The sequence below is a fragment of the Lissotriton vulgaris genome, chromosome 10 (assembly GCF_964263255.1).
Source record: "Lissotriton vulgaris chromosome 10, aLisVul1.2, whole genome shotgun sequence".
NCBI lineage: Eukaryota > Metazoa > Chordata > Amphibia > Caudata > Salamandridae > Lissotriton > Lissotriton vulgaris.
The window spans coordinates 645,979,958-645,991,916 of NC_141698.1; positions in this window are offsets into that span (position 1 = coordinate 645,979,958).

An 11,959-nucleotide genomic window follows, 5' to 3' on the forward strand; every position below is an offset into this window, starting at 1 on the left:
ATTGAGTATTTTTTTATTATCACTTTTTTGGAGTCGTGAATCTATCGCAAATAGTGCTGTACATATTTCAGGGTGCCACAGGAGGGTTGCGACTATAGCGTGTTTTTTGGCAGTACTTAAAAAAATATAGAGAGACTTTAAACATATTGGTTGGGGTAAGTGATTTACTAATAAAGTAATAAAAGTGTTATAATTATAGAGAAAAAATATTTTAAACTTGTTTACATAAAGTTTCTGGATTTGCGATGATGTTGCGGATCATGAGTGAGTCTCTGAGTGAGTGGGTGCATGAATGTGTGAGTGGGTGCATAAGTCTCTGAGTCGGTCTGTGAGTGGGTGAGTGAGTGTCTGAATGGGACCATAAGTGGGTGTGTGAATGTGTGAGTGGGTGTATAAGAGTAGGTCTGTTATTGGGTGCATGAGTGAGTGCCTAAGTATATATTTTAATTTTTTTGGGCAGAATCCATCATGAAGTTACACGGGCCACACTAAGCATAACGACAGGTTCACAAATCCTTGCACGTGAAAAAAATAAGAATTTATAGACATTTACCACTCCATCAGGGGTCCCTCACACACCCCTATAATGTGACCAGGGGATCAGGATACCTGTACCCTACTCTCTTCTGCTACATTTCATGGTATGTTTTAGAGCAGGCGACCATTTTCCAATGTCCAAAATGGTGGCTGTAACTTTCTCCTCAAGGTGCAGCCAGACATTCACTACATATCTGTCAGTGTAAGGATTTGCAAAGCACTGTAACGGATTTGCAGAGGATTTACGTCCCTAGATATACAAATTTGTTATTACCTGTAGTATCTCAAAGAACAAATTTACACCAAATCACAAAAGGGCTCTTTCTGGACCAAGATCGTCCTTTCTGCCAAATTCACTGTGAATCCGTTCAGCGATTCGAACTGCAGTTGTGTCTAAAATCTCAATGGGAATTAACATTGGAAGCACCCTTTTTTACCCCCTTTTTCTCAGCCCCCGCTTGACAGATCACCCATGCACAACTATAATCAGGACAGCACTTTTTCTGGAAACTTTCATGAGGATTTAACAAACAGCAACAAAGTAAGTCAAAAAATGTTTTCTATGGAAATTAGGTCCTAACTTAAACTACCTATTGGCAACTGCCAGTCGGAAACATGTAGATACTCAGTGAAAAAAAACAAAGGATACAGAAACATCATAGTGAATATTCATATATTTATATATATATTTTTTTCACACAAAAAACAAAGGTTAAAGGGACATTATAGTTCGGTGAGATAAAAATATCTGGAGAAAACTTTAAAAATTCCATGAACAAATGAAGGTTAAAGTTACATTATACTTAGGTGAATATGTCAGTTCCAACACAATATTTTGAACTAAAAATACAGATGTTCACCAATTATAGTTAGCAGAGCTAACTATAACTCGTGCCCCCGGCATGCACTCACATATTACATCAGTCATGATATGGTCTATGACATCATTTATGACATCATTTATGGCTGAAATCTTAAATGACATAATTGATAACATCACTGGGACCAACCGGGAGTCAAGCTTCAGACCCATTCCTAGGGGCTGAATTATATTATTAAGGGAAGGGGAACCATGCAGCCCCCTTCACCAAGCCTTGACAGGCCACAGAGACTCCATCTTTGGGCCAAATTCAAAGGGGCGAGGGTCATCTGGCCCCCTCACTGAGTCTTATTAGACCCTTGCAACCTCATCCCCCTGACAAATTTTATTATTAAGGGATAGGGGCCATACAGACCCCACCACTAAGCCTTGATAGGCCCTGGAGACCCCATCCCCAAGACCAAATGTTATAATTAATCAGAGGAGGGCATGATGTTCCCCCTCCCTCACCTTTCTTGGGCCCCAGGTGCCCTATCCCATGGGGTCACAGGCAAGTGTCCACGTTGGGCATCCACAAACCTCAATTTGCTCTTGCTTGGAGGGAGCAGCTCTCTTTGCATGCTCTATCCAGGTGAGACTAATGTCTGTTTTCTTGCCAGCAGGAGTGCAGACAGGGAATCTGACGTCTGCTCCCAACTGGCCTGGGCATGTTTAGATTTCCCGCCATGTAGGATTAGAACTGTTTGCCTCTGTCTGGTGGGAGATTTAAAAATGCTCCACAAAGTGTGAGCAAACACTTGTTTCCCTGATCTCATCTGTGAGGGAAGGAAAACTATTTAGTTCTGGGGGTTGAGTGTTTGAGATTGCCTTAGTGATGGGGACCCCATGGACTTTTAAGTTTTAGGGATGGGGGCTGCATGGCTACTTCACCTGGGTGGCTAGCTCTGCTACACTAGCAGAGTTTGCAAAGTTTTTGATTCTGCACTCCGCTTGGAGTGGGAAATTCTCAAAAAATCTGCACTCGCAGCGGAGCGGAGATTACCTGTGCCAGGAGGACAGGAGTATAGGACTTACCTACTCCTGCTGCTGGCTGCACTCATGCCCTGCTATTACAGGGTCAGGCATGCCTTCATGCATGCCCACTGCAGTTCTTCCTGTTAATTGAAGTCCAGGAGCCAGCCGGAGCAGCGGAAGATGAGTGCAGCCAACTGCAGGGAAGAAAAAAGGAAGGAACCACAAAGGATATTAGGAGTCCCAGGATAGGTAAGATCAGGCCTTACTATGTGGGGTGGGGGGGGTTCATGGGTGCTGGGGAATGCAGAGGGGTGTGCGGATGTAACTCTGCCAGACCACAGAGCTCTGCGGAAATTCAAGGAGTTTTCCACTAACTCCAAGAAATTCTGCAGAGTACTACTCCACAAGCTCCGTCCATGGTTATTGGCTCCCTCTCCTTTTTTGTTGTTTTTAGCCCTAGGAGATGTGCCAGGAGGCCCTCCTTACTTAAAGTCTTAGGGAGGCGGGCACATTAAGTTAGAGGTGGGGGGGCACCCCCTTTTTCCATATTTCAGTCCTGGGAATGGAGTCCCTGTGGTAGCCAATTGCCCAGGTAGTTGATCTGGGCACCCTCCTCCACTTACTTAATGTATCAGATCCCAGTGGTTAGGTCCTCTAGTGGGCAGGGGAAGGGGACACTCCCCAATTTGTTTTCAACAAAATGGCAGGCTGCCTTTTTGTGTTTTTGCCACAATCCTCAGGAACCCCATGGAATCTTGGAAGAAAATGCCTATTTATTTGTATTTGGCCCATGGGGGTCCATCTGGGTCATCATTCGCTAGGCCTAGGGGGCAGGGTATTTCCACACTGCCCCCTTATATAATTTTTATTTTGCAACTTCATGTTAGGGGACTAAGGACATATGTACAAACATCAGGAATACAGAGTACCTAATTGAGATTCTAAGGCCGCCATGGCCGGTCCCAAGAAGAGCTGTGAAAGGAGGGTTATGCATAGGTCACACCCTCCGCAAGCCTGCATCAAAGACCACCAGTCAAGCCCTGACCTGGAACCCTCAAGGGTAAAAGAAAGGAGGAAGACCAAGAAACACCTGGTACTGAGGCAAGGAGATGTTCTATACCTGGAAACAGACTGAAAGAAAAGCCAAGGACAGAGGTGTCTGGTAGCCTATACTACAAGAGGGGTAGTAGGTATAAGTAAGTAATTGCGAATAACTCCAAATCACAATTAGGGAATCAGTATTTCTAATGTATGATTTTTTTCCCCAAATAGCTATTCCTAGTAGGTCGTAAATTCGCCTACCTCATGAATATTATTGAGGTAGGTTGTAATTTGTGACCCATTAGGAATTGAAGCTTTTACAGGGATGGTGGCCTGATGAGGTCTGCAGACCACCATGTCTGTGATAGTTTTTTAATAAAACAATCTTTTTACTTTAAATGCATTCCATTTTCCGTAAAGGGAAATGAGATGTGTTTAAAAAGGAAAAAAAAGGAAAATTGAAGTTTCATTTTTTAAGAGTAGGACTTAGTCCGTTGGACTGCAGCCTGCTCTTATAAAAAAATGAAATATTCTCAAAGGGGAACGGGTTTCAGGGGGACCACTTCCCATTTGCGAATGGCTTACTACTACTTTTAAAATGAAGATAAAGTATTACTGTTCTGCAACCACAATTCGGAACGGAATAGCTGCTTCTGTTCCGAATTTTGGATGTGCTGATGCCGGCCCGTACCTTCGGCTGCTGATTTATGGAGCAGACTGACAGGAGCAATTAAAAGCACAGTGTTGAGTTCCTGCCACTGGAGTTATTTAGTAAATATACCTGGATCCTAAATATTGGATGGTTCCAATCTGCAGTTGTTGGAGTTGAAATTCGACCTTCACGCTAAATAATTTTTGATTGGCTGGCTGTAGAACAAGAAATTGTACGCTCAAAAATAATCTGTCCTGAAGATGACCGCGTAGTTCCCGTGAGGTTGAAATGCCGTTGACGCTTTTTGTGGCCATAATTCATAAAAGACACATCATTTTGTCTTTGCTGTTCCTTTTGTATTGATAATGTTTGTCTGTTAGCCACTAGTTTGGCATGTGAAATGTCTGTTTTTGTATTTGCCAACTCCTCTTTAAGCACTATGGTTCCTTTTTGAACTTTTTATGAAAAATATTTATATAAGAAATTATAACTGATTTTGATAATTTGTCAATGTGTGTATATAGGCTTCTTCTTCTTCTTTATTTAGTTTTTTTACTCTAATGTCTAGTGTTTAAGTGTTAATTGTGTTCTTTTTCGCCTGAACCGTCTGTTTGGTGGAATAACTGTCATTGCTGGCAGCAACAATATTTTCATGTTGCTGGCAGCCAATTAAACTCTTGTTCCTGCAGGAGCCTTGCTTCCGCTGAACAAAGCTTCCTGGGCCTTTCAGGAAGGTCAATTTTTTAAAATTAAGTTTGAGGTGACCCAATTCAAGAAGGACCTCTAGACGTGGCTCTTCGAATGATCCTCCACCCACAGGGGCCAACAGCCCCCTCCCTGCACCTTTACACCTTCAAGGGTGAGCAGCCATGCTTTTTAAGCCCTTGATTGATTGATAGATTGGATGATTGATTGATTGATTGAGGGACACACAACTGTCTAGAAATGCAATTCCTGAACCTTCATTTTTTTAAACTACTGAATAATGTACACCAAATCACAAAAAGAAAAATCTATAGACCAAGATTTTGTTTCCTGTCAAATTTGATGTAATTAAGTTCAGCAATTTTTGGAATACTGCTTCTTTTTGGAAAGTTACATGGAAAGTTGCCAAATAGAGCCAAAGTTATTAGCAAAACGAAAAAGGCATTACCTATGGAAATGCTGGCCTAATTATAACTGGTAAACAGTCAAAATATCGATTTTTTAATTTCGACTTACACTTATATCGAGTTGCTAATATCGATGGGACAGAATATCGATGCCCAGAATATCAATGGCCAGAATATCGACCCTAAGGTAAGTAATATCGAAATTACTTATATCGATAGCATATATATCGGTGTAAGTAATTTCGATTTACTAATATGTGTTAGAAATTTTAGTTAAGTATTTAAATTAATTGTTATAATATGTGTTTAATATGTTTTTATAAATAAAAAATATATAAAAGTAAATAATATGTTTTACTACCAGAGCGGGTTGTGGGTTTTTAGGGGAATAGGGTGGGAAGTAATTTATTTGTAATTAAATAATTATTTTTTAATGATTAATTTATTTTGCAATTAAATATTAATTGGCAATGAATTATTTTAATTGATTAATTGATTAATTAATTGATAATTTATGTATGTTTTTAAGTAAATTATATGTTTTACTACTCGAGCGGGTTGTGGGTTTGTAGGGGAATGGGGTGGGAAGTAATTTATTTGTAATTAAATAATTATTTTTCAATGATTAATTTATTTTTCAATTCAATATTAATTGGCAATGAATTATTTTAATTGATTAATTGATTAATTAATTGATAATTTATGTATTTTTCTAATTAAATTATATGTTTTACTACTGGAGCGGGTTGTGGGTTTATTGGGGAATAGGGTGGGAAGTAATTTATTTGTAATTAAATAATTATTTTTTAATGATTAATATATTTTGCTATTAAATATTAATTGGCAATGATTTTTTTTAATTGATTAATAGAATAATTAATTGATAATTTATGTTTATTTTTAACTAAATTATATGTTTTACTACTGGAGCGGGTTGTGGGTTTATAGGGGAATAGGGTGGGAAGTAATTTAATTGTAATATTAATTAATTTTGGGTAAAGGAGTATTTTTAGTGTTCAGGGTCAGTTTGGATTTTTGGGTAAAGGGGTATTTTTAGTGTTCTGGTCAGTTTTAGTTTTTGGGTAAAGGGGTATTTTTAGGGTTCAGGGTCAGTTTTCAGTTTTTGGGTAAAGGGGTATTTTTAGGGTTAAGGGTCAGTTTTCAGTTTTTGGGTAAAGGGGTATTTTTAGGGTTCAGGGCCAGTTTTCAGTTTTTGGGTAAAGGGGTATTTTTGGGGTTCAGGGTCAGTTTTCAGTTTTTGGGTAAAGGGGTATTCTTAGGGTTCAGGGTCAGTTTTTAGTTTTTGGGTAAAGGGGTATTTTTAGGGTTCAGGGTCAGTTTTCAGTTTTTGGGTATAGGGGTATTTTTAGGGTTCAGGGTCAGTTTTCAGTTTTTGGGTAAAGGGGTATTTTTAGGGTTCAGGGTCAGTTTTCAGTTTTTGGGTAAAGGGGTATTTTTTGGGTTCAGGGTCATTTTTCAGTTTTTGGGTAAAGGGGTATTTTTAGGGTTCAGGGTCAGTTTTCAGTTTTTGGGTAAAGGGGTATTTTTAGGATTCAGAGTCAGTTTTCAGTTTTTGGGTAAAGGGGTATTTTTAGGGTTCAGGGTCAGTTTTCAGTTTTTGGGTAAAGGGGTATTTTTAGGGTTCAGGGTCAGTTTTCAGTTTTTGGGTAAAGGAGTATTTTTTGGGTTCAGGGTCAGTTTTTAGTTTTTGGGTAAAGGGGTATTTTTAGGGTTCAGGGTCAGTTTTCAGTTTTTGTGTAAAGGGGTATTTTTTGGGTTCAGGGTCAGTTTTCAGTTTTTGGGTAAAGGGGTATTTTTAGGGTTCATGGTCAGTTTTAGGTTTTTGGGTAAAGGGGTATTTTTAGGGTTCAGGGTCAGTTTTCCCTACTGTTGCACCCACTGGAGTGGGAATAGTAATTATTGTTAAGTAAGTATATATTATATATTATTTTTAATTATTATTTTTTAAATTAAATATGTATTATTAATTTTTGTACCATTATTACATATATTTAAATATGTTTAAGTAATTAATAAGTATTATTTACAGTATTTTTTATGTTATTTAAAATTTTAAAAAAATCGATATATTTAACAACGATATTTTTAACATCGATATTATTTTTTCGATATTTTGGTACTTACCATGTTGTACATAGGGCGTCAATATTTTTTGCTATCGATATAATTACGCCGATATTTGTGTAGGTCGAAATTCTGTCTGTCGAAATTCTGTCATAGATCCATTATAACTATCTAGTGGTGACTGCCTCTGGTTAATATATATTCCTTAGTTATAGTTATTTCTAGTAAATATAACTTGCGCCCTAAAGAAACTATTACTTCTCCCCCACCATGAACAGACTTGTCATCAATGATGTGATTTCAGATGCTGCAGTGATATTATCAGTGTCGTCATAGATCATGCCATTAGTGATGTGATACGTGGGGTAATTAGCTGTGCATGGTGAGGATGTGAGTTAGAGTTACATTAGAGAGAGTTTTAGGCTCACATGTACAAAGAGTCCTGTTTGAGATTTACTAATGGTGAATTTTTGAGATTTGCTATTAAGAAATCGTAAACAGCCGGTACCACAGTGTGTTTAACACTGTTTATGATTCCCATTGAGTCACAATCTACCTACCTCATTAATATTCATGAGGTAGGTCACAATTTTTGACCTATTAGGAATCACAAATTAAACACAGGGATGGTGGCCTGCTGGCTGAGAACACCAGACCACCATAACTATGTTTTCTTTTGAATAAAGCAATGCTTGTTTTTTAAATGCACCCTGCTTTACTGAAAGGATGTGTTTCAAAAACAAAAATGAATAGTTTTCTTTTTATTTTTTAAGAGTGCTCTTAAAAAACATTTACGCATAAAGTCACGAAGGGGAAGAGGTTGCATTTCATTTGCAATTGGGTTACCACCAACTTGAAGTTGGTGGTAAAATGCAAATGTTTTGCAAGCGCATTCTAGTACTTTAATACCTAATCTCAAAAGAGGGTTCGGTACATGTGAAACAACTTTTTTAGGGTTGTTAATGGCCCAATTCTGCAAATCAGGTAGTTTGTGACAGGCAAAAAACTTTGTACATGTGGCCCACAGTTACTAGAGATAACTATAACTGGTGAATATAAATATATATTCACTGAAAAAACCACAGGTTTTAGGCCTTATATAGTTAGGAATTAACATATAAAAAACCATTGAAATTCCTCCTATATAGTTAGCTGGACATTTTATTGATATAAAAACAATGAAATTCCACATATAGTTAGTTGCACTAACTATATATTTCGCGCATCCGCAATCCAATGCTGATGATGTCACATATTACATCATTCATGACAAGGTCAGTGACATCACTGATGACATCACTGATGACATCTCAAATGACATCACTGATGACATCACTGATGACATCATCCAGTGTCTGTGTGTTTTTGTAAAGTTTAAATATGTTTTACATATTGAAGAATGAGTGGATGTATAAGAGTATGGATGAAGGATTTGATTGTATAAGTGAGTAAGTATGTGTTAGTATATCTGTGAAAATGTAAGCTGTTCTGTGTTTAACTGTATAGATGAAGAAATCAAAGTGTGATTGATTCTTTACAGGACTGACTAGGTGTGTGAGTAACTCCATGGATGAGTGGCAGTGTGTGAGTGTCTGCATAGGTGTATGAGTGCATATGATAGTGCTGTAATGATGAGTGACTGTATGTACGAGTGACCTTATGGGTGAATGAATGAATGTGTGTGTAGACGTAGGAATCAGTGAGTGCGTATGTAGTAAATGGTATTTGTGTGTCAATAGTTTCAAAAATGATACTCTGTATTTTACACTAGGTGTAACAGAGGTTATATTAGAGTGTAAGGAGGTGCATTGTATTATCACATGAAGTATATCATCAGTGGTGTGATCATTGATGTTAAATGAGATGTCATCAGTGATGTCATCAGTGATGTCATTTGAGATGTCATCAGTGATGTCATCAGTGATGTCAACCAGATTGAAAGAGACACAACTGGCCCTGAAGAAGCTCCACAATATGGTAATGAAACACGTTGGTTGTTACCTTTTAAGATGTAATGATGGATTTGATATTAAATACTATGTGCCACTGGAAGAAATGAAATAAAGAGTCCAGTTCAAGCAGAAACAAACATCTGAGACTTTATGAAGTTTTGACTTGTTTTAAAATATTGAAACATAAATCACTCTATGCCCCTCCTATTGATAACCGGCGATAGACATACATAGGAGTTGGAGGCAGTCGGCTTGTGGAAGAGGGCAGACCATGTCCATATATCAATAGTGCAAATTGGAAAGTGCGGTTGGATTGCCACAGCTGTCTGCTTTAATGTGCCTATTATCCGTCTTTGAGACTGCCAAGCTCAGAGAAGTAATAGGAAGTACGTGATCAGGTGGGGATCTCAAAATTATCTGCAAGCCTCCCTCAAAATCTCATGGTTTGATCCCATTCTAGTACCTGTAACCAGTGCTTGAAATGGAAAACTAGAAGTGCAGGTAACTAGAGTACCTGCTTGTTTCTGAGGACTGCAGGTACTCTCCCATTAAAAGTATTGCATTTCTCTTGAGACGTGCCTGTACTCTCCCGTCCCCCTCGAAATAAAAAAGTACCAGTACCAGTCAGTACCGGCCTAGTTAAAGCACTGCCTGTAATGTTGATTCTTCTCGATAAACATATGGACAGTTGGTTACAAGTCCCATCCCCAGAGTAAAAAAACATAAAACAACCCTTATCGCGAGAAATCGTGCACTGTAGCCTTGTTACTGCAACTTTTGACACTCTATATGGACTCGCCACGATGACTTCATCTACACCAGATGGTCACCATGGTTGCAGGGGAGTTTGCTTCCTGCAAAGCTACTGTTCGGTTTAGAGGTACAATAAATGCCCCTAATGTCACCTACAACTTACCAGGTAGTTAGTGGGGATTTCTGTCACACACTCTTGTGATCCTGCACTTCTGTACACTAGATGTAAACAGAAACTACAACCCAGAATGCACCAAGATAAAAATGTCTGATGCTTGCAGTGCGTCGTCACCATAAGGTTGCGAAGTGATCCCCATTTGGGCTCCGATGTGGTTGGTGCAATAAACGCGCTCATAACAAGTATATTGGTCTTGCAAAAGTTTACTTAAGTTATGGAGTCTCCTCCCGCTCACCGCCCCAGCAGTGGCCTCCCTCTCTCCCGGCGGCGCCTTACCGTAACTGCGGCTCCGCGCACTCCGCTCGCAGCGGCCGAAGGGGAAGCGCTCGAAGGCCCGGCGGAAGAGGCACTGCCGCCCGCAGCTCGGGGTCTGCTCCGCCGCCATGGTGTCGAGGCGAGAGGCGGCCGCTGGGGGCGGAGGCAGGGGACGGCTTTCTGTCCTCCGACGGAAAAAGAAACAAGCCGCTGTGCACCTGCCACACCTCTGCGCCACCCCCGCCTGAGCGACAGGGCCTTCATGGCAGCATTGAGAGAAAACCGCGCACCTGCGCTGTTTTCCTGAACGCCGCCTGAACGTGGCCACTGCTCTCCCAACAGCACGGCGTCTCCTCTGCTCCCGGGGCTCCCTCAGCACACGGGAGCCCCGAACCAGGGAGACCGGACATCGAAGCAGAAACTACGTCCTCCCGGCCCCGCCCACAACCAGGCGGCGCCCATCTTAAGGCAGCTCGGGCCGCGGTGGTGATCTCGGGGGGCAAAGCGAAGGGTGGGCACCCTCGAAATTAAATTAAATACATTAAAATAAAAGAGAGAAGCCCACCAAGCCCCCCCCCCAAAAAAGACGTGAAAAATCGCGGGGTGCGCGCACTGTGCGCGCTAATAGATATATAACTGATTTCTCTTCTAATTTTCTCAGGAACTACTGGAGGGATTTACACTATTTAACAAAAAGCGTGATCTGCGTGCCAGACACTACCATTTTGACAAGTTTGGTGTAATTCCCTTCAGTGGTTCAAGCTGTAGCCGTGTCTAAAGGTCCTATGGAAATTAACATGGGGAAAACACGTTTTGGGACCCCCCTTTTTTCTCAGCCCCCACTTGACTAATCCCCCCCAAACTTTCAGGGAAGGAGAGGAGCGGAGCGAGCCATCTTCTTTGAGAAATTTGCGAAGATTCATCAACCAGCGCCAAAGTTATTCCCAATAGAATGTTGGGGATTTCCTATGGAAACTAGGTCCTAACTATATATACCTACTGGCTACCGCCAGTAGGATATATATATATATATATATATATATATATATATATATATATATATATATATATATATATATATATATATATATATATATATATATATATATATATATATATATATATATATATATATATATCACAGAAAAAACCATAGGTTATAGTGGATATATAGTTAGGAATTTGCATTTACAAAACCTTGAAAATTCAATGAAAAAACCATTGGTTTTAGGCCATATATAGTTAGGAATTAGCATTTACAAAACCTTATTTTACTCGCATAAAACCATTGAAATTCCATATATAGTTAGAAGCGCTAACTATATATCGCGCACCCGCAATCCACTGCTGATGATGTCACATATTACATCATTCATGACATGGTCAGTGACATCACTGATGACATCACTGATGACATCTCAAATGACATCACTGATGACATCACTGATGACAACATCCAGTGATTGTATGTGTCTGTAAAGTTTAAATATGTTTTACATATTGAAGAATGAGTGGATGTATAAGTGTCTGGATGAAGAATTTAGTAGGTGCATGACTGAC